Source organism: Chlorocebus sabaeus, chromosome 16, assembly GCF_047675955.1.
Source record: "Chlorocebus sabaeus isolate Y175 chromosome 16, mChlSab1.0.hap1, whole genome shotgun sequence".
In the NCBI taxonomy this organism is placed as follows: domain Eukaryota; kingdom Metazoa; phylum Chordata; class Mammalia; order Primates; family Cercopithecidae; genus Chlorocebus; species Chlorocebus sabaeus.
Genome location: NC_132919.1, coordinates 68,454,725 through 68,482,030, shown reverse-complemented (window position 1 = coordinate 68,482,030; position 27,306 = coordinate 68,454,725). Strand labels below are relative to the sequence as shown.

The window sequence follows — 27,306 nt, the reverse complement described above, 5'->3', positions numbered from 1 at the left end:
CCTGACCTCCTGCCTCGGCCTCCCAAAGTGCTGGGATTACGGTCATGAGCCACTGTGCCTGACTCGTTTTTTAATTCTTATGGAGACACGGTCTTCTGTGTTGCCTAGTTTTGCCTGGAACTCGGCCTCAAGTGATACTCCTGCCCCATCCTTCCAAAGTAGTTACCTGTTGAGGTGATATTTTGTATATGCTGAGTTAAATGAAATTAAACTTAATTTCCTTGTTTGTTCTTATTTCAAAAATATGGCTACTGCAACATTTAAAGTTACATGTGAGGTATATATTTCTAGGGAACAGCACTGTGTAGAGTGACACTCAGAGAGGCTAAGCAACTTGCCTAAAAGGAAGCAAGGTCAGCATTTGAATCCAAGCCACCTGTTAACCATATGCAGTCTCATGCTTTTCAATTGTAGTATGGGGATAAGGATGACACCTCCCTGATTTGGGTACTTGGGAAGCTTCTTGTGGAAATGCCAGGTCTAGAGGAAGGAAAGCCTTATGTGTACACTAGGGAAAATCACTTCTCATCTGTCAAATAGAGATAATATCCTTTCTAGAGCGCTGCAAAGAAGAGTCTTCCCCTACCCACCCTGGGCATTGCTGCTTCCTATCCTGCTTTCCTAGCTTTGTGTCCATACCATTTTTCATCATCTGTCATATATACACATATACATAGATATCTCACTATATTCACAAATATACATAATTGGTTGAGATTTTGTTTGATGCTCTATCAGGTCACCAGCACCTAAGACAACACTTGGCATGTATATGACATTTAATAAGCATTTGCTGAATGAAATAAATGAGGGTCTAACGAGACAATGTATATAATGTGCTTAGCCTGCACCCGACGTGGCCCTTGATGCCTCCCCAGTCCCATCATCTCTGCTCAGTTCTGTGTTTATCAGACTATATTCTGCCCACTAGTAAGGTTTCCCTGAGGAGAGGATGCTCTGGGTGGTAGGCAAGAGGGTACTGACCATTGGAAAGGAATTTTTCTCACTGCAAACTAAGACTCTGCTTTCTGGTTCACACATCAGCTCTGAGAGTTAATGTGATTACCCCAAGCTGACTCCAATCGATGTGGACAGAGTGCTTGGAAAGGGGAGGCGGTGCCAGGACATGGCTGTGTGGCAGTTAGAACTCCTCTGGGTACCTGTGACATCCCCATGGTGCTTCACCATCGTGCAAGGGGTTTGGGAATTTCTGACTGCTACAGGACAGTGGATCTAAGGACACCACTAGAGCTATTAAGCTGTGCGCATGTCCCCAGGCTCGCCAGCACAGCATCCTATCACAGTTACGGAAATTACCAATCTCTTAATGGAAAAGTTGTATCTCAGTGGTTTATATTTTTCTCTGTTTGCCAAAGAACCACTTTTTCTTTTCTGGGAACCGTGCTTGGCCTTTGATCATTGTTTTCTTCTGTAAGCTTGGTCTTTTATGTAATTATTTCTCTGAGCTCTTTATATATCAGCAAGATAAGTACTTCTGCTGGGGTTTGGGTTGCACATCTTCTCTTTTAGTTTGTTGCTTGTTTGGTGTTTATATGTATGTGTGAGCATGGTATTTTTGGTTTTTTCCATGGAAGGTTGTTTTTTGTCTTCACATCATCAAATTAAATACTTGGCGGGGCACAAAACAGGATGAGTTCATATCCTTTGTAGGGACATAGATGAAGCTGGAAACCATCATTCTGATCAAACTATTGCAAGGACAGAAAACCAAACACCGCATGTTCTCACTCATTGGCGGGAATTGAACAATGAAAACATTTGGACACACAGCGGGGAACATCACACACTGGGGCCTGTAGTGGGATGGGAGGAGAGGGGAGGGATACCATTAGGAGATATACCTAATGTAAATGACGAGTTAACGGGTGCAGCATACCAACATGGCACATATATTCATATGTAACAAACCCGCACGTTGTGCACATGTACCCTAGAACTTAAAGTATAATTAAAAAAAGATTTAACTATAAGATTAAAAAGTAAATAAATACTTGGCTGGGTGTGATGGCTCACGCCTGTAACCCTAGCATTTTAAGAGACCAAGGCAAGAGCATTACTTGAGCTCAGGAGTTTGAGACCAGCCTGGGCAAGAGAGTGAGCTTCCTTCTCTACAACAACTTAAAGAATTTTCTGGACATGGTGGTCTGCACCTGTGGTTCCAGGTACACAGGAGACTGAGGCAGGAGGATCTCTTGAGCTTAGGAGATTGAGGCTATAGCAAGCTGTGTTTGTGCCACTGCACTCCAGCCTGGGTAGAGTGAAACTCCATCTAAAAATAAAAATAAAAATAAAAAAGACATGAACACACAGCACTAAACCCCAAATTGGGCTCTTTTGAGCTCATGGATTGCGCGTCCATGAAGCCTACCATGAATAGCCAGTTCTGTCTCCTCCCAGCAACTTGAGATGCCACCTTTAGTACATAGCACAATTTATCTGTGGATTTGTGTATATTTATACTCTTTCCTACAAAGAAAAGTGTCCAAGCCAGGCACACTGGTGTACACCTGTGGTCCTGTCAGAGAATCGCTTGAGTCCAGGGAGATCAGCCTGGGCAACGTGGCCCTACGGTATATCAATTGAAAAGAAAAAAAAAATACCCTCCAAATATTGCCTGACCTTTGTTTCTTTTTTTTAAATACAGGGTCTCACTCTGTCACTCAGGCTGGAGCACAGGGGCCCTGTCATAGCTCACTGCAGCCTGGAACTCAGGGACTCCATAGTTTAAAAATTTTCCTGATATTCAGATGAAAGTGTGACTGAACTTTATCAGTGTTTCCCCAGAGGATGGTTACACTGTTGTCTCAGTGCCATTTATGGAATAATTTGCCTTTTCCCACCTACTTGAGATGCCAACTTAACCATTTCATTTATTTTTTATTTTACTTTATTTTGGAGACGCAGTCTCACTCTGTTGCCCAGGCCGGAGTGCAGTGGCATGACCTTTGCTTGAACTCCTGAGTTCAGGCAGTCCACCCGCCTTGGCCTCCCAGAGTGCTGGGGTTATGGGTGTGAGCCACCGTGCCTGGCCAATCCATGGTAAACTTCAATGCAGCAATCTTCATATTGCACCTGATTGAACTAAGTGAATGGAACAGTAGTCAGATGTTGGATAGTGATGTACACAGGGTGAACCTGAATGTAGTGATCTTCATATGGCATCAGAGTAAACCAAGTGATTGAAAAAGTAGTGAGACTCTGGATAGTGACGTACACAAGGTCAACTTGAGTGCAGCGGCCTTCATACCACATCTGACTAAGCCAAGTGAATGGAAAAGTCATCAGACTCTGTATAGTGACCTAAACACAGTAAACTTGAATGCAGCCAACTTCATACCGCATCTGACTCGTAGGGTCCAGCCCTACAGTGCCTGTGGGTTTTCTCTTCGTGTGTGGAGACGAGAGATCATAGAAAAATAAGACACAAGACAGAGAGAGTAAGAAAGACAGCTGGGCCCAGGGGGCCACTACCACCAATGTACAGAGTCTAGTAGTGACTCAGAATGCCTGGAAGCACTGCTATTTATTGAATACAAGGCAAGGGGGCAGGGTAAGGAGAGTGAATCATTCCAAGTGATTGATAAGGTCAAGCAAGTCATGTGTCCACTAGAGAGGGGGCCTTTCCCTTTGTGGTAGTTGAAGCAGAGGGGGAGGACAGCATATGTCAGCATTTTTTTAAAGCACTTATCAGAGAGATAAAAGACTTTAATACTTTCACTAATTCTGCTACTGCTATCTTCTAGGAACTTAAAAGAGGCACCAGGTGTACAGGCGGAACATGAAAGTGAACAAGGAGTGTGACCACTGAAGCACAGCACCACAGGGAGACGTTTAAGCCTCCAGATGACTACGGGCACGCCTGGCTGATATCAGGCCTCCCACAAGAGCTGGTGGAGCAGAGTGTTCTCTAAGTCCCCCAAGGAAGGGGAAACTCCCCTTCCCAGTCTGCTAAGTAGCGGGTGCCTTCCCAGGCACTGGCGCTACCGCTAGACCAAGGTCTGCTAAGTAACAGGTGCCTTCCCAGGAACTGGTGCTACCACTAGACCAGGGAGTCCTCAAGCGGCCTTTATCCGGGTGTGACGGAGGGCTCACACTCCTGTCTTCTGGTCATCTCTCACAATGTCCCTTCAGCTCCTGACTCTGTATCGCCTGGTTTTTCCTCGGTTATAATAATAAAGATTAATACTAAAAACTAATAATTGATAATATCCATATATAATCATCTCTATATCCTATGTCTAACATAACTTTCTTTTACCCTATTTTCTTTATTATATTGGAACAGCTTGTGCCTTCAGTGCTTGCCTTGGCACCTGGGTGGCTTTCTGTAGGGTCCAGCCCTATAGGGCCTGTGAGTTTTTCTCTTCATGTGCGGAGACAACAGATTGTAGAAATAAAGAAACAAGAAAGAGAGAAGAAAAGACAGCTGGGCCAGGGGGACCACTACCACCAAGATGCGGAGACTGGTAGTGGCCTCGAATGCCTGGCTGCGCTGTTATTTATTGTATACAAGGCAAGGCGGCAGGGTAAGTATCTTACCTATCTCCAATGATAGGTAAGGTCACACGAGTCACATGTCCACGGGACAGGGGGCCCTTCCCTATTTGGTAACCAAGGTGGAGAGAGAGGGGACAGCTTACGTCATTATTTCTTCTATGTATTTCTTGGAAAGATCAAAGACTTTAGTATTTTCACTAATTCTGCTACTGCTATCTAGAAGGCGGGGCCAGGTGCGCAGAGCAGAACATGAAAGTACACCAGGAGTGTGACCGCTGAAGCAAAATCACAGGGAGACGTTTAGGCCTTCAGATGGCTGTGGGCGGGCCTGACTGATGTCAGGCCTTGCACAAGAGGTGGTGGAGCAGAGTCTTCTCTCCCCAGGGGAAAGGGAGATTCCCTTTCCCGGTCCACTAAGTAATGGGTGCCTTCCCAGGCACTGGTGTTACCGCTAGACCAAGGAGCCATCCAGTAACCCTGTCCATGCATGACAGACGGCTCACACTCTTGACTTCTGGTCACTTCTCACCGTGTCCCTTCAGCTCCTATCTCTGTATGGCTGGTTTTTCCTAGGTTATAATTGTAGAACAGAGATGATTATAATATTGGAATAAAGAGTAATGCTACAAACTAATGATTAATAATATTAATACATAATCATATCTATATTTCTAGTATAACTATTCTTATTCTATATATTTTATTTTTATACTGGAACAGCTCATGCCTTCGGTCTCTTGCCTCGGCACCTGGGTGGCTTACCACCCACATCTTCCCCCTTTTTATTGACTAGGATCGTCACTGCCATCATTGCTTGTCATTGATTTTGGACTTGTCCTCGGACTCTTTGGAGACATCTGCAGACTAAAAGTAGACAACGTAAACATACAGTATTAATAATGCCAATGACAACAATGATCCTCTGAGGGGTTTGATCCATTTAAAGGGATTAAGATCAGATAATTCTTTAGTTACTCCTTCAAAAATGTCCGAGCCAGGAACAGTAGTTAAATGAGCCTGTGAGGCCTCACAAATTTGTTCTTTAAGTTTTGAAATATCTAACATTAAGTTATCATCCCAGGCTTTTAAATGTTTTGAGACTTTTTCCCAGCTATGTTGATCTTTATTATAAGCATAAGCCATTATGCAATAATCGGAAGTATTCCAATCGCACCGTAATTGCATACGGTGTTCCAGACTCATAACTCTCTCTCCCAGTCAGATTACACTCTGGCGGAAATAATTAACTTAATTAGCCAATTTTTGATCAACTTGAGTCTGAGAATTTCAGAGTTTGGTGGGGTTTTTTTTGCCATGCTTCCACATATTGAGCGGTTTGAACAGAGTTATGGATAGCAACTCCAGCAGTTGCCGCTATTACAGCAACCGCAGTTAGTCCTGGAATGACTGCAGTAAGAGTAAAAATGAATCTCTTGGTTCTTTTGAGGATATCCTTAAGAACTTCATTGACTATGTATATAGAGGGGGAAGACTCCCATGTATGATGTAAATAGACTGGTATCCATACTACCTCCTTAGCCCCTACCAAGAGAATACTTGTTCTGGGATTAAAAGCAGCATCAATACACATGGACAGCTTACAATCATCACATTATATAGTTTGTGCACTGGGAGTGATAATTATATTTCCAACTAACAGCATATAAGGGGGTTTGACACAGCTCCTGATAGGTATCACCTGTTCTGACATCAAGGAGATCTTGAATATGGGTGTCTCGGTATTAGTAGGAGAGAATTGATAGGTAGCATTCCATATCCTTATTCCTGTCATGGCTGCAGCTAATTTCCATAATTCAGGATGTTCTGGGGTAACAACTGGATGAATCATTTTTGGTCTAGGAGGAATGATTCCTGTGTCCATCCATTTAAATCGATAAGGAGGCACCCGTTCCTTCAACCTGTAGGACTGCCATCAGTCCTCCACATAATCTAACAAATAATTAAACTCCGAGCATTTGGTATTTTGGCCAGAGCAATTCCTCCAATAATACCCTCTTGGATCCCAGTCAATAACAACACCCGTAGCTAGATTTTGGAACACTATGGCCTTTAGAGCATTATAATAATTCCATAAAATTGAATTTGCTAGAAAATGTCCCTTTGTAGGTTCATTTGAGCAGTCTGGCAGTCCTTTTGTTTTACTGCTTTTAGTAGTGACAGGAACCCTCCATTCCTCATGTGGATTAAGTTTAACATTCATGAGTTGGAAAGAATTGCTACTGAACACATATGCACTTGATAAAAATTATTACTAGAGGACGGTATGGTCCACATCCAGTTCTTATAATAAGCTAAGCAGCCAGGGACATTCCAATGCACAGTGGTGGATATTTGTAGCCAATTGACAAAGTGCATACCTTCTTCTTCTGGTTGGGCTGGAAACCTGTCATCATCGGGGACCGGTGTGAATGCACTATTATTAATGTAAACTTCCACTGAGGAGTCTATCCAGGAGACAGACTGAATTAAAGAGGGAAAAGGAACGTATGCCCAGTAGGTATAATTTTGAGTTGCCCCAACCTCTGGTATACTCACCACTGCACTGACCACCATAAAGGCAGCCAAAATTATATTACCCGTCATTTTTGGAATTCCTTCTTCTTTTTTTTTTTTTTTTTTTTTTTTTGAGACGGAGTCTCGGTCTGCCGCCCAGGCTGGAGTACAGTGGCCGGATCTCAGCTCACTGCAAGCTCCGCCTCCCGGGTTCCCGCCATTCTCCTGTCTCAGCCTCCCGAGTAGCTGGGACTACAGGCGCCCGCCGCCTCGCCCGGCTAGTTTTTTTTTTTGTATTTTTAGTAGAGACGGGGTTTCACCGTGTTAGCCAGGATGGTCTCGATCTCCTGACCTCGTGATCCGCCCGTCTCGGCCTCCCAAAGTGCTGGGATTACAGGCTTGAGCCACCGCGCCCGGCTCCTTCTTCTTGTAGTAATTTCTCTGTTTGATGTGATAAGACTTTCATCTGGCCCCATGTTGGTAGAGTAGAGTGACTGGTGTTGTAGGTCACACGGCGATATTTTGTTGTAATGTCGAGGTCATGGAGTTTATGTGTCAGGTGACAAACCTTGCTCTTTGCTTTCTGACGGTTCTTTGCCTTTTGTTTCTGAGAGTTCTACATCCTTGGAGTTATAATGCAATCTCAGTTGCTGGGAGGGAACCCACACGGGTTGTTGTCCTTCTCCTGGAGAAACACAAGCGAAACCCCTACCCCATGTTACCACAGTACCTAATTCCCATTTGTCAGTTTTTGCATCCTTCCACCATACCCGCTTTCCTTTTTGTGGATCAAATTTATTTCCAGTGAAATGTTGTTCTGCTGCTGTAAAAGGTTGACTTCTTGCTAGGTTTAAGAAATTTAGTGGAGAAAGAGCCAAATTTAACTGAGTATGAGGGGTAGCAGCATCCCTTTTCGGTTTAGTGTCCTGTTTTCAAAGTTGGTCTTTAAGCGTTTTATTAGCTCGTTCTACCAATGCCTATCCTTGAGAGTTATACGGAATGCCAGCTGTGTGAGTAATTTCCCATTTCTGAGTGAACTTTTTAAAAGCATTGCTAATGTAACCAGGACCATTGTCAGTTTCTAGTTTCTCAGGACAGCCCATAACCAAGACACGTGAAAGTATGTGCTGTTTAACATGAGCCGTACTTTCCCCTGTTTGACATGTGGCCCAGATAAAATGAGAAAAAGTGTCAATAGTTACATGTATAAGACAGAGTTTGCTGAAAGCTGGATAATGAGTCACATCCATCTGCTATAGAGCACTCTGTGAAAGTCCTCTAGGATTAACTCCTGAAGAAAGTGGCTGTAAAATTAACACTTGACAAGTAAGACAGTGACATACAACGGTTTTAGCTTGTTTCCATGTGAGGGAGGACTTTTTTCAGAGTCCCGCAGCATTGACATGAATTAAAGCATGAAAATTTTCTGCGTCTGTAAAAAACGGGAGCAACTAATGTATCAGCACTCGCATTTGCTGCTGAGATGGGTCTGGGAGGGGCGTGTGAGCCGTAATGTGAGTAATGTAGAAGGGAGAAGACCTTGCTCTGAGTATGGACTGAAACCTTTGGAAAAGAAAAAGTAGGTTATCTTCAGGCAGAAATATGTTTAAGGCAGTTTCAATGTTGCAAGCAATATGTACTACATACACCGAATCAGAAACAATGTTAACTGGTTCAGGGAAATATTCAAGAACAGCCATGACGGTGATCATCTCAGCTCACTGTGCTGAAGCAGCTCCTGAGTTAAGGACACGTCTTTTGGTCCTGTATATGCTGCTCGGCCATTACAGGAAGCATCAGTAAAAACAGTGACAGCTTCAGCTAATGGGGTATCTGTAGTAATGTTAGGTAAGACCTAAGAAGTTTAAGGAACTGAAACAGTTTTACATTAGGATAATGATTGTCAAATACACCCGGGAAACATGCCAAATGTACTTGCCAAGAAATGCAGATTGCAAAAGCCTGTTGGACTTTTAATCGGGTGAGGGGAACAATGATTTTAGGAGATGAGAATGAGCTTGACCAATTAGGATGGAAATTTGATCTAGATAAATGATAAGCGTCTATAAAGAGCTGTGTGGAAGAAAGCATTATTCAATTAAATTATGTCCCTGGATAATGAGTCCTGTTGCTGAATGAATGTTTAGTAGGAAAGATTAGTATTTCAAAAGGTAAATGTGCATTCGCCCTGGTTACCTGAGATTGTTGAATGCGTTTTTCTGTAAGTTGTAATTCAGAATCTGCCTCAGGGGTCAAAGACATTTTGTTGCGTAAATCAGGATTGCCCCATAATGTGGCAGAGATTAGACATAGCATAGGTAGGAATGCTCAAGGAGGGGTGAATCCAATTAATATCTCCAAGCAATTTTTGGAAATCATTTAGAGTTTTTAGAGAGTCTCATCTGAGTTGAACCTTTTGGGGCTTAATAATCTTGTCTTCTAGCTGCATTCCTAAATATTGATAAGGAGAAGAGGTTTGGATTTTTTCTGGGGCAATAACCAAACCAGCTGTTACGACTGCTTGTTGTACTGCAGAGAAACAAGATATTAATACAGAACGTGAAGGTACTCCACAAAGTATATCATCCACGTAATGAATGATATAATATTGGAGAAACTGATCTCTTACTGGTTTTCATATGCTCCCCACATAATATTGACAAATAGTAGGGCTATTAACCATTCCTTGAGGTAGGACTTTCCAATGGTAATGCGCTGTGGGAGTGATGTTGTTAAGGGTTCTAACTGTGAAAGTAAAATTTTCAAAGTCCTGAGGGGCCAGAGGAATGTTGAAGAAGCAGTCTTTAAGATCAATGATGATAAGTGGCCAGTACTTGGGAATCATAGTGGGGAAAGGCAAGTTGGGTTGTAATGTCCCCACAGGCTGAAGGACAGCATTTACTGCTCTAAGATCAGTAAGCATTCTCCATTCACCAGATTTCTTTTGGATAACAAAGACAAGTGAATTCCAGGGAGAAAAAGATTGTTCCATGTGTCCCAATTTTAACTGTTCAAGCATCAAAATATGGAGTGCCTCCAGCTTATTTTTAGGGAGCGCCCACTGATCTACCCAAAACAGTTTCTGAGTTTTCCAAGTCAAGGGGATGGGATCTGGAGGTTTGATAGTGACTCCTTCTAAGAAGAATAACCAAGTCCCATAGAATCTGATGTATGGGTAGGTATAATAGGCTCAGTGATGCCTTCTGCTGATTTTCCTAAGCCCATACATTTTGGTCATAATGTCTTTACTCTGCTGGCTATAATTGCCTTGTGGAAAAGAAAGCTTTGCCCCTCATTGTTGTAAAAGATCTCTTCCCCACAGGTTAACAGGAACGAGTGTAATGAGGGGGCAGATAGTACCAATCTGTCCTTCTGGGCCCATACAGTATAAAATTATAGAACTTTCATAGACTTCTGAAGCCTGACCAACACCAACTAATGTTGTGGATGTGTGTCCCTTTGGCCAGTGTCAGGGCCACTGATGTAAAGTGATAATGGAGACATCAACTCCCATATAAATCATTCCCTCAAACTTCCTTCCTTGAATATGCACAGAGCACACAGGACGAGTGTCAGAAATTTTGCTGACTCAATAAGCTGCTTTGCCCTGATAGTCTGTGCTACCACAACCTCCAGTTCTTGTAAAAGAACTGGATCCTAAAGGAATGTAAGGGAGTATAAGAAGTTGAGCAACGTGGTCTCCAGCTGCCACATACCAAGGGACTGCAGAGCTAATGACAATATGAATTTCACCTGAATAGTCAGAATCAATTACATCAGTATGTACTTGAACACCTCTTAAATTTAGGCTTGAGCGACCAAATAGTAAACCGACACTGCCAGTCTGCAAGGGGTCAAAAACACCTGTGGGAACAGCAATAGGTGGCTCTCCAGGTAACAGAGAAATATCTCTTGTGCAACAAAGATCTACTGCTGCTGAGCCTGTGGTGGCGGGGGACAAGCACTGTACTGAGATTCGTGTTGGGGCAGAGCCATTAAATCCTGTGGCACAAATTGCTGAAGTGAGAATTGGGGTGTAGGTTGAATGGATTGGGCCGGAAAGGCACTCATCTGGCAGGAAGCTAGCTGGAAGTTGAGGAATGCCCCATTGTTTGGAAGGGCCTGGGGCCGGCCCTTCTTCCCGGTTCCCTGGTTGTTCAGTGACTGTAAGGGATTACCATCAATATCAAATTTTCAGTGGCATTGAACCACCCAGTGATTTCCTTTTCGGCATCGTGGGCATACAGTAGAAGGTGGGGCTTGTTGTTGAAAAAAATTTGGTTGTCCATGTTGAAAAGGATGGCGGCCTGTATGACAAGGACAATCTCTTTTAGAATGTCCCGGTTGGCCGCATGGAAAGCATTTGCCAGGAAATTGTCCAGGCATTCGAATAGAGACCATGGCTTGTGCCATGACCATTGCTGCATGCAGTTTCCCCCACGCCTTCACAAGCTTTAATGTATGAGGTGAGTACATCACCCCCTAGTTGAATTTTGCCTTTAATGGGGCAAATAGCCGCCTGACAGTCTGGATTTACTTGTTCGTAAGCCAAAGTTCTACAACAAGGCCGTGGCTATCAGGGATAGCTTGTTTTGCTGCGTCTTGAAGATAGGCAATAAAGTCTGGATAGGGTTCATGTTGTCCCTGTCTGACAGCCATAAAAGATGGGCATACTTTGCCATCATCTTGAATTTTGTCCCAAACGTCCAGGTAACATTTTTGTAATTGTTCAATAACCTCACCATTTAGTATAGTTTGGTTTTGAATTGCAGCCCACTGGCCCATTGCCAGTAATTGGTTGGCCATAACATTAACAGGAGGATTAGAGCCCTAAGACGAATGTATTCCTGGACAGACAGCATCAACCCACCAAGTCCTGAACTATAAATATTAGGATTTAGATAAGACTGACTTTGCTAAAATTTTCCATAGGGCACCAAGTGTTTATTTTCTGCTAGGGCTTTTAATTTAGAATGGACAAAAGGGGAGTTGGTGCCATACTGCTTCACTGGTGCTTTGAAATATTTAAAAGAAAAACTTGGCCGGGCGCGGTGGCTCACGCCTGTAATCCCAGCGCTTTGGGAGGCCGAGGTGGGTGGATCATAAGGTCAGGAGATCGAGACCATCCTGGCTAACACAGTGAAACCCTGTCTCTATTAAAAATACAAAAAAAATTAGCTGGGCATGGTGGCAGGCGCCTGTAGTCCCAGTTACTTGGGAGGCTGAGGCAGAAGAATGGTGTGAACCCAGGAGGTGGACGTTGCAGTGAGCTGAGATCGTGCCACTGCACTCCAGCCTGGGTGACAGAGCGAGACTCCGTCTCAAAAAAAAAAAAAAAAAAAGGAGAGAGAGAAAAAAGAAAAACTTTCCCAAGTAGCAGGGCATAGCTGAACCTGGCCTGAATGTATAGGGTCAGGTCAAACTACTGCCTGAACTGCTGGAATACCAGGAACTGTGCCCCAGTGGCAAGCAGTTGTGGAGCCTGATTGTTTTCCTGAGCAGCCTGATTGTCAAGACCAGGGACTTGATTCTCAGGCTGTTGATCTTGAAGGACCATGGAATCAGCCACCTGCTGAGCAGGATCAGCAGCCTGTGGCTGATTTTGTGCCACTGGGATGGTGGGTATTGGAGGCTGTAAAATTACAGGAAATTGCCAGGCTTTGGGATCCCCATATTCTCCTGCCTGAGCTATAGCCCTCATAAGAGAAGTGTCATTTTCAGGGATGTATATAGTTTGTTGCTTATCAGCGGCAATGGTGGTACTGGCAACCGCAGTAGCGTCCGGACCGGAAGCAGAAAAAAGTTGGAATTTTGAATGCAGGAAGAGTTTAGAACCTGTAGGCCAGGATGAGACAAGACTACCTGCTGGGCAGGTCTATCATTGGCCTGAAATCCAGGCTGCCACAGTAACTGTGGACCAGGCTTCAAGGGAGCCTGAGGTTTCAAGGGAGCCTGATTTGTTGGAAAAGACACAGGCTTCAAGGGTGTGTGATTTGCCGAAAGAGACTCAGGCTTCAAGGAGCCTGATTTGCCAAAAGGGACCCAGGCTTCAAGGTAGCCTGATTTCCGAAAGAGACCCAGGCTTCAAGGCAGCCTGATTTACCAAGAGAGGTCCAGGCTTCAAGGGAGCCTGACTTGTCAAAACAGAACCAGAAGTGAGAGGTGAAAAATAGGTTGAATATGGATAGGGTTGAGAGCCTCATAACTGGGCTGAACAGGTGGAAAGTTGAGAGCCCCACAGCAGGGCTGAACAGAGAGAGGGTTGAGGGCCTCATTACCGGGCTGAAAATGAAGAGCCTCTTCACCAGACTGTGTAGAAATTGGAGCCTTTGTACCAGGCTGCATGAAAACATAGTTATAGCCTCTTTTTCAGGCTGCATCATCTCATTTTCTATCTGCATAGCTGGAGAGTTGAGAGTTTAAGAAAGGTAGGAAGGTCCGGCTGCAATGGCTGTTGATAATATCTGTCAGCTGGATTTTGCTGGTTGGGGGAAATAAGCTCATGCAGATCAGTTAAAAGTTCATCATAAAGTGATAACTGGGGCATGGTAGGCTCTGGTGTAGGTGGTGGCACCAAAGGAATATCAGAGTGGAGGTCCGTCTGTAGAATCATGGCCTCAATCCGCAGTATCCTCAGGGGAAAGGGAACTAAGAACTTCCTCAACCTCCTCAGAGGAGAGGAAAGAGGGATCAGCTTCCATGTTGTGCTCCTGAGTCTGTAAGGAGTCTAGGACAGAGCGAACCGAAGCCCAGATTGACCAAATTGTGGGCGGAATAAGTTCCCCTTTATGAGCAATTTTGAATTGTCTGCCAATCTCATCCCAATCTTTAAGTTCTAAAGTTCCCTCAGTAGGAAACCAAGGGCAAAGAAGATCTACAACCTCAAACAGTTTAATTAACTTATCAGTAGATATTTTTTACACCTCCTTCTTTAAGGAGAGTTTTTATAAAGTTTAAATAAGCCGAGTACTTGGTACTGGCCTGTCCCGTGGTGTCCCCAGGATACTCTGAGTGCCCAAGCTTACCACCAAGCTTACTGACCACAATCCTCAGGAATCTGTCATCAGTAGTCCTCCGCTGAGTTCCGTGTTCAATGTGCACCTTCACACAGTGAGAGAGAAATCCTTGTTGGGCGCCAGGTGTAAGGACCAGCCCTACAGGGCCTGTGGGTTTTCTCTTAGTGTGTGGAGATGAGAGATCATAGAAAAATAAGACATGAGACAAAGAGAATAAGAAAGCCAGCTGGACCCAGGGGGCCACTACCACCAAAACGCGGAGACGAGTAGTGGCCCAGAATGCCTGGATGCATTGCTATGTATTGTATTCAAGGCAAGGGGGCAGGGTAAGGAGAGTGAGTCATCCCAAGTAATTGACAAGGTCAAGCAAGTCATGTGTCCATGTGACGGGGGCCTTTCCCTTTGTGGTAGCCGAAGCAGAGGGGGAGGACAGCATACATCGGCGTTTTTTCTATGCACTTATCAGAAAGATCAAAGACTTTAATACTTTCACTAATTTTGCTACTGCTATCTTCTAGGAACTTAAAAGAGGCACCAGGTGTACAGGCGGAACATGAAAGTGAACAAGGAGCGTGACCACTGAAGCACAGCACCACAGGGAGACATTTAAGCCTCCAGATGACTGCAGGCACGCCTGGCTAATGTCAGGCCTCCCACAAGAGCTGGTGGAGCAGAGTGTTCTCTAACTCCCCCAAGGAAAGTGAAACTCCCTTTCCTGGTCTGCTAAGTAATGGGTGACTTCCCAGGCACTGGCGCTACCACTAGACCAAGGAGCCCTCAAGTGGCCCTTATCTGGGTGTGACCAAGGACTCACACTCTTGTCTTCTGGTCACCTCTCACAATGTCCCTTCAGCTCCTGATTCTGTATGGCCTGGTTTTTCCTCAGTTATAATAACAAAGATTAATACTAAAAACTAATAATTAATAATATCCATATATATACTCCATATCATATGTCTAATATAACTTTCTTTTATCCTATTAGCTTTATTATATTGGAACAGCTTGTGCCTTCAGTCTCTTTCCTCGGCACCTGGGTGGCTTTCCGCCCACACTGACTGAGCCAAGTGAATGGAAAGTAAGTCAGACTCTGGTGATATACACGTGGTAAACGTGAACGCAGTGATCTTCATACCATATCTACTGAGCCAGGTGAATCAAAAAGTAGACTCAGCAGAGTGATGTTCACGCGGTAACTCAAAGTCAGTCATCTTCATACTACATCTAACTGAGCCAAGTGAATCGAAAATTAGACTCTGGAGAGTGAAGTATACGCCATAAACTTAAATGACAGGCTCTTCATTGCCCTCTGACTGAGCCAGGTGAACTGAAATGTAGTTAGACTCTAGATAGTGACGTACATGTGACGAACATGAATGCAGCGATATTCATACCACATCTCACTGAGCCAAGTGAATTGAAAAGTGGTCAGACTCCTAATAGTGACATACACACCATGACATTGAAGGCACGATCTTCATACTGCATGTGAGTGAGCCAAGTGAATCGAAAAGAAGTCAGAATCTGGATAATAACATACACATAGAAAACTTGAATGCAGCAATCATATTACAGGAAAGGTGCCCCAATCGAGACCCCAAAAGAGGGTTCTTGAATCTCACACAAGAAAGAATTCCGGGTGAGTCTGCAGTGGAAAGTAAAAGCAAGTTTTTTAAGACGGCAAAGTGGGCCGGGCGCGGTGGCTCACGCCTGTAATCCCAGCACTTTGGGAGGCCGAGATGGGTGGATCATGAGGTCAGGAGATCGAGACCATCCTGGCTAACACGGTGAAACCCCGTCTCTACTAAAAAATACAAAAAACTAGACAGGCGAGGTGGCGGGCGCCTGTAGTCCCAGCTACTCGGGAGGCTGAGGCAGGAGAATGGTGGAAACCCGGGAGGCGGAGCTTGCAGTGAGCTGAGATCCAGCCACTGCACTCCAGCCTGGGCAACAGAGCAAGACTCTGTCTCAAAAAAAAAAAAAAAAAGGCAAAGTGGTGAAAAAACAGCTACTCCAGCCGGGCGCAGTGGCTCACACCTGTAATCCCAGCACTTTGGGAGGCCGAGGCAGGCGGATCACGAGGTCAGGAGATCAAGACCATCGTGGCTAACACGGTGAAACCTCGTCTCTACTAAAAATACAAAAAATTAGCCGGGCGTGGTGGTGGGCGCCTGTAGTCCCAGTTACTCGGGAGGCTGAGGCAGGAGAATGGCGTGAACCCGGGAGGTGGAGGTTGCAGTGAGCCGAGATTGTGCCACTGCGCACTCCAGCCTGGGTGACAGAGCAAGACTCCGTCTCAAAAAAAAAAAAACAAAAAAAAAACAAAAAAAAGAACAAAACAAAAGAACAAAAAAAACACCTACTCCATAGACAGAGCAGGACGTTCCCAAAAGAGGAGGAACACATCTACCCTAGATACAATGCTTGTATATATGGGGAGATGTGCTCTGCTACAAGGGTTTGTGATAAAAGATCAATGTTCTTAATTACTGTATTTTGCCAGAACCGATATTATCATCTTTGAAGCAAAATTAGGAATGCCTTTGTTCTCCAGATATCGAGATATCTGGACATTGCAATGTCTGGGTCTGTTTAGTAAACATTATTAATTTGTTCCCTTAACCATAAACATCTAGAGGCTAGGAATGCCTGACTTTCTCAGAATCCAGCCCAGAAAGTCCCAGCCTCATTTTCCTAGCCCTCACTCAAAATGGAGTCTCTTTGGTTCAAACACCTCTGACATATCTCCCCACTCCCTTTACAAGAGGACCCTTAATCCTAAGCTTTGCAGAGGGACGAAGATCTGTCTTGTGTAGCTTCTTCAGGTTGAATTGGGATAATGATATTGCTGCCTAACTATTAGGGTCTCCTGCATTCGGAGTAGAGAAAAGCTCAGAGAGTGTTGGTATGGTGAAGGTCGTTCATAACTCTTGAGTTCTGATGAAAGGTGGTATCTGGAAGATTAGTAAGTGTCCAATTTAAGAAAGCATTGAGTGAGCTTGTCTTGCATTCCTACACAAAGAGCTCAACCACAATATTTTCCACAGCAGCAAAGCAAAATAAGTAAAATTATGCCAAGTAAACTAAACAGGAAGTCTTCCGAAGAACTGGGCAGTTGTTGAAACCAAGCCGATATAGGGTCAACTGACAGCACACCAATGGCAGAGATATGAGTGTCTAAAGCTTTCATAGACTGGGTAATAGTATGTGAATAGTCAAAAACATATACGCAACATTTGATTTTGATCAAAGCACATGTTTCCCCCCTTGGGCTGCTGTTAAAATGTTCACATACCCAACAGTTTGTCTGATTACGTAGAGAGGCTAAAGTCTATGCCCACTTGATAAATAAGTTACTCTCTGCATGATTCCAACTTCTACCCAAAAGTAGAATCCCAATCCGTATCTTTATGTTACCCATCCCTTTCATTTCTTCTGAACAGGAGTCAGAGGTCACTGCTTGGCTCACAGGAATAAACGGGATCAGTCTCTTGTGTTCCACCAGATTGTGGGACTTCATAAGAGACAGGTTTCATTCGAGATAAGTGTACCCAGCTGTTTATTCCCAGAAGTTTAACTATAGCTGGCGTACTGAGGAGAACTTGGTAGGGTCCCTTCCATTTTGGGGAAAGTTGATCTGCTGGGAATACTTCCTTCCAAGTTTCTAATAGGACTCAATCTCCTGGCTGGGTTGTAACAAGTCTCTTTCTTAGTGGGGGAAGGGAGTCTTTGGTTTCCATATTTAAGGAGTGCATTTTGCACTTGTTCTAAGTCGATCACATAATTCTGTAGCTTGAAAGTATCTATGTCTATTAGGAGGTCTGTAGTTAAGAAAGGCCTTCCATACATAATTTTAAAAGTGGTGAGCAGTATATTTCCCTTAGGGACCACTCGAACCCATAATAAGGCTACAGGTAATAATGACAGACAGGTTTCTGATGTCTCCCGGCATAGTTTAGCAAGAGTCCTTTTTAGAGCTTGATTACTTCTTTCTACTTTCCCTGAAGACTGTGGCCTCCATGCCAAGTGAAGGCGGTACTGAATTCCTAGGGCTGAAGATACATTTTGGGTAACTGTCACTGTGAAAGATGGCCAATGATCGCTCTGTAAACTCAGGCAGCCCAAATCTAAGACGTATTTCCTTTAACAGGAGTTTAGAAACTTCAACTGCCTTTTCAGACCAGGTAGGAAAAGCCTGAACCAACCAGTAAAGGTATCAATGAATAATAATAAATATTTAAACTTTTTACGTAGGGGCATCTGGGTATAGTCTATTTGTCAGTCTTCAACAGTGTACACTCCCCTATGCTGAACAGGCCTTATTAGAGGAGGTGGTAGATTGGTTATTTGGGTTATTCCAGGCACATAGGTCACTGCTTTACCGTTTTAAGTAAGTCTTTTCCTACAAAAAGTGTGGGCATTAATTGAAACAGGGAATCTCCTTCCAGATGAGTAGAGTCGTGAAAACACTTAGCTATTTTCCACTGATTAGCACCTGGTAGTAACAGCTTGTTGTCATTGATGAGCCAGCCAGAACGATCTTGAATTAAACCCTGACCTTTAGCCCATTCTTGTTCCTCTTCAGTATACCTAGGTTCTGTCATTATCATGGCTCAGGGCACTAACATGCCAACAGGTCCAACTGGCTCCTTTAATGCTGCTGCCTTAGCAGCTGCATCTGCAAAAGAGTTTCCCTTAGCCACACCAGAGTCTCCTTTTTGATGTCCTCTGCAAAGGATTACAGTTACTTCCTTGGGCAGCAAAACAGCATCCAATAGATTCCAAATTTATAAGTGATGTTTTATAGGGGAACCCTTAGCAGTTAGAAGGCCCCGTTCCTTCCAGATAGCAGCATGAGCATGAAGTGCCAGAAAGGCATACTTAGAACCAGTATAAATGTTAATTCTTAAGTCCTTTCCCAATTGCAGGGATCTATTAAGAGCTGTTAATTCAGGCTGGGCACGGTGGCTCATGCCTGTAATCCCAGCACTTTGGGTGGCTGAGGTGGGCGGATCACTTGAGGTCGGGAGTTTGAGACCAGCCTGACCAACATGGAGAAACCCCATCTCTAATAAAAAATACAAAATTAGCCAGATGTGGTGGTGCATGCCTGTAATCCCAGCTGCTTGTGAGGCTGAGGCAGGAGAACTGCTTGAACCTGGGAGGTGGAGGTTGTGGTGAGCCGAGATTGTGCCACTGCACTCCAGCCTGGGCGACAAGAGCAAAACTCTGTCTCAAAAAAAAAAAAAAAAAAAGCTGTTAATTCTCCCTTTTGAGGTGATGTAGAAGCTGGTAAGGCCTGAGAGTCAATTAACTTGTGTTGACTGACAACAGCATACCCAGCTTTTCTGTTTCCCTGGTGCACAAAGTTATTTCCATCTGTAAACCATTCTCCTTCGGGATTATCCAGAGGCTCATTTTTTAAATGTGGACGGCTGGAGTAAACTTGCTCCATAACTTGTATCCAAGAACGATCTGGGGTGCCTGTGGGTTCTGGCAAGTAGGTAGCTGGATTAAAATCTGGCATACTTTTATCAGTGTTATATCAGGAGCATCTAGCAGCAAAGCCTGGTATGTATTCACAGGAAAGGAGAGGAAGCAATTTCTGTCTGCCTTGTGATTTCCAAAACATACTACTGTTTGCAGCTGAGTTCATAAATCCCTTCCCAACAAGGGTGGGGCATTCAGGAGAAAACCAAAGTCCCTGAAGAGAAGCTTAAAGGATAGGTAAAATGGCGTCTATGGGCTTGTCTATCTATCCTCTTGACCATACAGTTTTGGGGTGACAAAGGCCCATTATAATGGGTCAAAACAGAGTATGCATTCTAGAAGGAAGTTAATATATTCTTACCTGCCATGTCAAGGGTTATCTGAGGCTTCTCAGAAGATATGGCTAGTTGTCCGACAAGGTGTAGTAGAAGGTCTCAGGCCCCATCACTCTTGGGCTTGCCTGGTTGTTTTGACAATCTGGTTTGGGTGCAGATGGCTGCTGTAAGCTACATGGATGTGCTTTGGTCAAGGAATAGCCCGAGGCAGATATCCAGGCCTGCATGACTCAGTGAGACTGGTGCAAAGGCGCTCACCTCCACTTGTTATATAACCTGTTTGTGTAAGCTCATACTTGGCTCTACACCACTACCATCTGTAAGAGGTGTAACCGCCCTGCCGACACTGTGCACGGGGGCTCAACGTGGCTCAACATGGCTCTTGTGCAGGCACGGTACCCAGAAAGAGAGTGAAGCTACTGACCCCTGTAAGGGAGAATGACTGGCTGGCGGATGGACAGAGGGGAGCCAGGACATGACTTGGCTTGTGCCCAAAGAGAAAGATTAAGCTACTAATCTTAGAGCTGGCCAGCCTTGCAGGCCAGTTGTGCAGCTGTGCATAGGAGCCAGCTGCTGAGAGGAGCCAAAGAGTCAGAGCAGACAGCCGAGATAAAGGCGAACAATATAAAAGAGCTAGGGTTGAGAGAACTGCTGATGAGAGAGCTGCTGAATAAAACTACATTTCACCTGCCTACAGTCCCCCAAGTGTTCTTTCACCTATTCATCTATCCACCCATTCCTCTCAGACCTCAGCAAGGGGTGCACCCTAACTCTGGGCATGACATTTGTTGTAGTCATGGCCCTGGACCTAACAACTCCCTTTGGAGGAAGACTGGGCAATCCCTCTTCCAATGACCAGTTTCCTTAGTGTGCACACTGATTCATGCCCAAAGCATGCTGACTTGGACAACCAGCTTTGGGCTTCCCTTTTCAGCTTCCCTTGTTCAGTCCAAGAGCCAGGAGAGCAACTCTATGTGGGAGGTGAGCTTAAGGCTGTAGCCAAGAGCTACACCTTGTGGGAGATCCTTCTTGCTCCTCTTTCTGCCTCCTCTGCTTTGCCCCTGTTATTATAAAACTAAGGATGCCATATCCAAAAGCTGTTTCATAGGAGTCTAGGGACACATAGCCACATGGTGGGTTGTTTTTTTGTTTGTTTGCCTTTTTTTTTGAGACAGAGTCTCGCTCTGTCTCCCAGGCTGGAGTACAATGGTGCAATCTGGGCTCACTGTAACCTCCACCTCATGGGTTCAAGCAATTATCCTGCCTCAGCCTCCCAAGTAGCTGGCATTACAGGCACTTGTCACCATGCTCGGCTAATTTTTGTATTTTTAGTAGAGACGGGGTTTTGCCATGTTGGCCAGGCTGGTCTTGAACTCCTGACCTCAAGTGATCCACCGCCTCAGCCTCCCAAAGTGCTGTGATTAGGGGCTTGAGCCACCACAGTGGCTCCCATAGCTGCTTTTTGTAGTTTCCTGTGGATATCAGGGGCAGACTGGGTTATAAAATGTCCTCCCAAAAGGGTTTGTCCTTCCTTTGAGGCAGGATCAGTGATATTATACTTCCTGATTGCTTCAACTAAATGCCCTTGAAATAAAGCTGGATTCTCATCTTTATCCTGAGAATCTTCCTTAACCTGTTCATAGTTAATAGGCTTTTTCATACATTTCTTCATCCCTTCCAACAAACAAGTGACCATATGATCTCTCCTCCCCAAGTTCTCACTGCCCCTTTGATAGTTCCACTCTGCATCTTGATCTAGAACTGCTATACTTCCTGCCTGATATATCGTATGGTTCGGGTTGTGAGCCACTACCTCATCTGCATGGGTCCTAGTTGTCCCCAAAATGCATTGTTTCTCTTCCACTGTACAACACAGAGACAACAAAACATGCGGATCCTGCCAAGTTAAACTATAGGTCAGAGTTGATTCTCAAACTTATCTATAAATTGTCCTGGATCTTCAGAGAAATTACCAACCTTCTCTATATATAGAGGCAAATCAGATGTAGAAAAGGGAACATGTACTCTCACAGTGCCCTCTTCCCAGTTTGCCACTTCTCTAAGTGGACACAGATGTTCCCTTGGAGGTTGATAGGAGGCCCCACTATGAGTAGTAGTCGCTGGGCTGAGTTCCGTGGGGAGTGGTAGGTATAGAGTGGGACTAGCTGGGTAAGGAGAAGGGACGAAGGGTTCTCAGGAACTTTCAGGTGGACTAGAGGGAGAAAGAACTGACACATCTGAACCTTCGGAACTGACAGAAGGAGGTTCTGCTCCACCCAAAAATGCCCGCTGAACCACGGCAGGGCTTGCATTAAAGGATCACCTAGTATGTCTAGATCTTTTTCTTCTTTTCCTCTCATCAAACGTGATTCACATTATCCAAATAACATAAGTGAGCTGAGCCATGAATCTTAGATAAACCACAACATGGACTTCGACAAAAATGTCAAATACGGCAAAATAAATGAATAGGATTTAGATAGGAACAACCAGAGCAAGCAATAGCAGCAGAATGGATTGGGAAAGCAAAGCCAAGCCGGTTTGCCCGAATCCAAGAAAGGAAAGTTTTTTTGTTTTTGTTTTGAGACAGTCTCACTCTGTTGCTAAGGCTGCTGGAGTGCAGTGGTGCAATCTCGGCTCACAGCAAACTCCGCCTCCCAGGTTCAAGCGATTCTCCTGCCTCGGCCTCCCAAGAAGCTGGGATTACAGACGTGCACCACCACACCCGAGTAATGTTTGTATTTTTAGTAGAGACGGGGTTTCACCGTGTTAGACAGGACGGTCTTGAACTCCTGACTTCAGGTGATTGGCCCACCTCAGCCTCCCAAAGCGCTGGGATTACAGGCGTGAGACACCGCACTTGGCCATAAAGGAGTTTTAGTGTGCAAAATGAAACAAAACAGCAAGGAGAAAAGTCCCCTGATTTCCATCGTAATGCTTCTCAATCACACTTAGCATAGCAGCAACAAAACAGAACCATATCTATCTAATCTTATTGCTCATAGTTGTTAAATACCAAATCTCAATCAGCAATTTTAGAGACGGATCCTCCAATGCTTGCTGTTCTCAGTGTTTCACAAGCAAACGGACAGAAATTGGGAAGGACACAGGAGAATAAAGTAAAATCCCTAAGACCAGTTAAATGAAGTCTCCTGCAAATGACAGTGAAACGGAGACAGCAACCAAGACAAGGAGGACGAGGCAGATTAATACCAAGAGCATAGCTTGCGGTGTGAAACCTATTTTTTAGCCGAGAGGGACTTCACTGAGGGACCTCAAACCCCCTAAATCTTAGAAGGGACTCTAACCCTCCTAGGTTGGGCCTCTAACCCGAGGTCAAGCATCCTTGCCTTTTATTAAGAGGGGCCTCTAACCCACTCTCTTTTAGGAAAGACTTTAACTCCACTAAGTTACGTCTCTAACCCAACCCCATTCTTTACCCGGGCACTCCACCACTTACCCAAAGTCGTCCCATCAGTGCTGCAGTCTACTTCCTTTGGGTTGGGTGAGTTTCTTCAGTATCCTCCCTTCCGTCGTCCGCCAGAAATATGTTATAGGGCCGCAACACTTACCCAAAGCACTATAGTCCCATCTGTGGTCGCCAGAAATACGTCACAGGAACAGGGCCCTGATCCAGACCCCAAGAGAGGGTTCTTGGATCTCGCGCAAGAAATAAGTCAGGGCAAGTCCGCGGTGCAAAATAAAAGCAAGTTTATTAAGGAAGTAAAGTGAAAGAACAGCTACTCCAAAGACAGAGTAGGACGTTCCCGAAACTAAGAGAAGGAACGTATCCACCCTAGGTACAATGCTTGTATACATAGGGAGAGGTGCTCTGCTACAAGGGTTTGTGATAAAGGATTAATTTTAATTATTATATTGTGCAAGAATCCCTATTACTATCTTTCAAGCAAAATTAGGAACGCCTTTGTTCTCCAGATATCCAGCTATCTGGACACTTGGGTCTCTTTAGTAAACATTGATTTATTCCCTTAACCGTAAACATCTGACAGCTAGGAATATCCTTCAGAGAATGCACCCCCGTAAATCCCGGCCTCATTTTTCTAGCCCTCACTCAAAATAGGGTCGCTTCGGGTTCCAATGCCTCTGACACTCATACTACATAGGACTCAGCCACGTTAATGGAAAAAATAGACTGGATAGCGACGTACCCGCAGAAAACGAGTGTAACATCTGTCATACAGATCTGACTACAGTCAGATCCTGCACAGTTAAGTAGAGGCGGCAAACTTGAATGCAACGATCTTCATACCGCATCCCACAGAGCCACGTAAATCGAAAAGCAGTCCGACTCTGGATAGTGAAACACATGCGGTAAACTTGAATAGAAAAATGTTTATACTGCCTTGGATGGAGACACGTAAATGAAAAAGCAGTCCCACTTGGGATAGTGAAGTATGGGCGCTGAACTTAAACAGAACAATCCGCATATTGTATGTAAGTAAACCAAGTAATAACAAAGAGCAGTCAGATTACGGAGACTGATGGAGACCGATGAGTGCAGTAATCTTTAACTCAATGATCGTCACGCCGCAACCAAGTGAAACCGAAAGCAACTAAGCTCTCCGAAGCACGCGCGGCCAGCTTAAAAACAACGGCGCTAATAGCCAATGATCCGACGTAAACGTGCAAACGTAAAGCACGGGCGGCCAATGTAAAAACAGCGGCGCTAATAGACGCCAATGATCCGACGTAAACGTGCAAACGTAAAGCACGGACGGCCAATGTAAAAAAGAGGCGCTAACAGACGCCAATGATCCGACGTAAACGTGCAAACGTAAAGCACGGACGGCCAATGTAAAAAAGAGGCGCTAACAGACGCCAATGATCCGACGTAAAAGTGCAAACGTAAAGCACGGGCGGCCAATGTAAACATAGCGGCGCCAACAGGCCCAAAAGAACCGATGTAAACGCGTAAAAGTAAGGAGCACGTGGTGAACTTAAATATAATACTAGCATGCTAACAGACCGTGACGACCCGACTTACGCGGCGAGGTCTTCGGCCCAATCTAATCGTTAGGACACGGGCGCTTTTGTGAAGATCACACGTTGAAAAAAACCTCTCGCTCCTGAGGACCACACGAAAATACGCTGATAATCTTGCTTTCATAACGGGTAGAAAGCGGGGAGAAAAAAAAAAAAAAATAATAATGAAACACACACTAATCACCAAATAAAGGTTTAAAGAAACTCTCAAACTCAGCTGAACAAAGGTAAACCAAGCCGTAAAACATTAACACCTATCGTCCACTGCACCCCTTCTCCACACATCCTCAGCTCAGGGTGACAGATTTCACCCTCAATAACTCTCTCTCCTACGTTGAAATTGTGTATCTTTATCCAAATTTTAAAACTTGCCTAAGTAATATTGTTACTATTTCGGAGGATATTCATTTTCCTTTTTTGCTCCCATAAGTCCCGAGAGAAACAGCCATTTAAAATTTGCATGCCCCGCCCCAGACGCGCCGTGCCCTGCCTGCCAACCACTGAACAGAAAAGAGCCTGTAAATCACTGGAATCTTGGGAAAGCTCCTTCGGCTTCATTGCCCTTCAGGAGGAAAAACCCAGAACGAAAAAGACACGAAGAACTCTATGAGGCTATTCTTTCCTCCTCCTCCCCCTTCCCCTCCCCTCTCCCTCCCTCCTTCTTCCCTTCACCTCCCTCTCCCTCCTCCTCCCCCTCTCGTCCTAACCTAGCCGGCATCCGACATTTCTTTAAACTTTGATTCACACATACGTTGAGAGAATTGTTTGGTGAACACCCGTATGCCCATCACCTAAAGTCATCTTGCTGTACTTGCTTTATATGTGTTACAGACACGTAATTACATATTTTCTGTAGCTGCGCAGATGGAGACAGGTACTCAGGTCTCGTCCCTCTAGCCATTTCTCAACTGTCTGGTCCGGCAAGTTTTCGAGGAGGCCAGGGTGCAGGCCCCGGGGGAGCACATGCTCTGACTGGTTCCAGGGCTGGGCGGAGCCTTGGGAAAGGGGCCCCTGTAAGAGTTAAAGAAACAGGAAATAAACACTAAAAGAGTTTTCGCTCTTGTTGCCGAGGCTGGAGTGCAATGGAGCGATCTCGGCTCACCACAACTTCGCCTGCCGGGTTCAAGTAATTCTCCTGCCTCAGTCTCCCGAGTAGCTGGGATTACAGGAGCGCGCCACCACGCCTGGCTAATATTTGTTTTTCTGTTTGTTTGTTTGTTTGTTTTTAGTAGAGACAGGGTTTCAACATGTTAGCCAGGCTGGTCTCCAACTCCTGACCTCAGGTGATCTACCCACCTCGGCCTCCCAAAGTGCTGGGATTACAAGCCTGAGGCACGGCACCCAGTCCCATATTACTATCTTTAAAGCAAACTTGAATGCAACGATCTTCATACCGCATCCCACAAAGCCACGTAAATCGAAAAGCAGTCCGACTCTGGATAGTGAAACACATGCGGTAAACTTGAACGGAAAGATGTTTATACTGCCTCGGACAGAGACACGTAAATGAAAAAAACCGTCCCGCTTGGTAAAGTAGGGGCGCTAAACTTAAACACAGCGATCCGAATATCGCATCTGAGTGTGCCAAGTAATAGCAGAGACCAGTCAGAACACGGATACTGATGTAGGTGCGGTAACCTTTAATCCAATGATCGTCACACCGCATGTGACTAAACCAAGTGAAATCTAAAGCTGCCACACTCTCCAAAGTACACGCTGCTGACTTATATACACACAAGTGTGCTAACAGGCCCCGACGATCCAATGCAAACGCGTGGAGGTAATGAAAGAACCTCCCATTCCACCTTGTCAGCAGACAGCGTTTAGAGATCTCCTTTGCTGATGTAATGCGAAATAACGGTAACTGACAGTGCAAGTTCCGCACTTAACCTCAGCCTAAATGACCAAGGCGCTGTAGGCATTAGCGTTAGTTCACAGCCCTCCTCCTCTTAGAGCCAAGTGTATTGATAGGTCCCGACAATCTGAGTGGAGATGACAAGAGGCTCCCATTCTATGAGTGGAGATAACAAGCTCATGACAAAACTCGGGTGCTCCCCCCACTGGCACCCAGCAGGCAGCACCAGCTCCCGCTCCCAGAGCCCTCCATCCTGCCCCTTCCCAAACCCCCATCAAAACACCAACCCAGTCTCCTCGCTCTCAAGTCATTTTCCGACCTGCCTGGGAGCCACTCTGATCTCCCAGAGCACCTCATTTTGTGAGTTATAAACCTTTCACGCCTTCTCGGTCCCTGTGTGGTGTCACCAGCCTCAATTTCCAAAATAAATTTTGGGTCAGTAGTGGGGGTGGGGTCCATCTAGTTCTGCAGAGTGGGAACAGCACAGAAGCTGTCGGACTTGCTGTGCACATATTCCAATTTGGGTGGAAAAGCCTCCCCACTGGACTGGGTGGCCTCTTGTCAGTGACAAAAC

The 27,306-nt window shown here is 45.0% G+C and overlaps 1 long non-coding RNA gene across 5 annotated transcripts; it reads right to left on the bottom strand.

Annotated features, from left to right (window-relative positions):
• Positions 1 to 4,429: 4,429 nt before the first annotated feature.
• LOC119622201 (uncharacterized) lies at positions 4,430 to 27,306 on the bottom strand. Of its 5 annotated transcripts, none has more exons than XR_012088902.1 (4): positions 25,721 to 27,306; positions 19,900 to 24,990; positions 5,246 to 7,717; positions 4,430 to 5,087 (listed from the first exon to the last, which is right to left on the bottom strand). It is a non-coding gene; the product is annotated as an uncharacterized lncRNA (long non-coding RNA). The 5 variants fall into 5 exon arrangements; XR_012088900.1 differs by lacking the exon at positions 25,721 to 27,306 and having other exon boundaries at positions 19,900 to 20,015; positions 23,334 to 25,518; XR_012088899.1 differs by lacking the exon at positions 25,721 to 27,306 and having other exon boundaries at positions 19,900 to 25,517.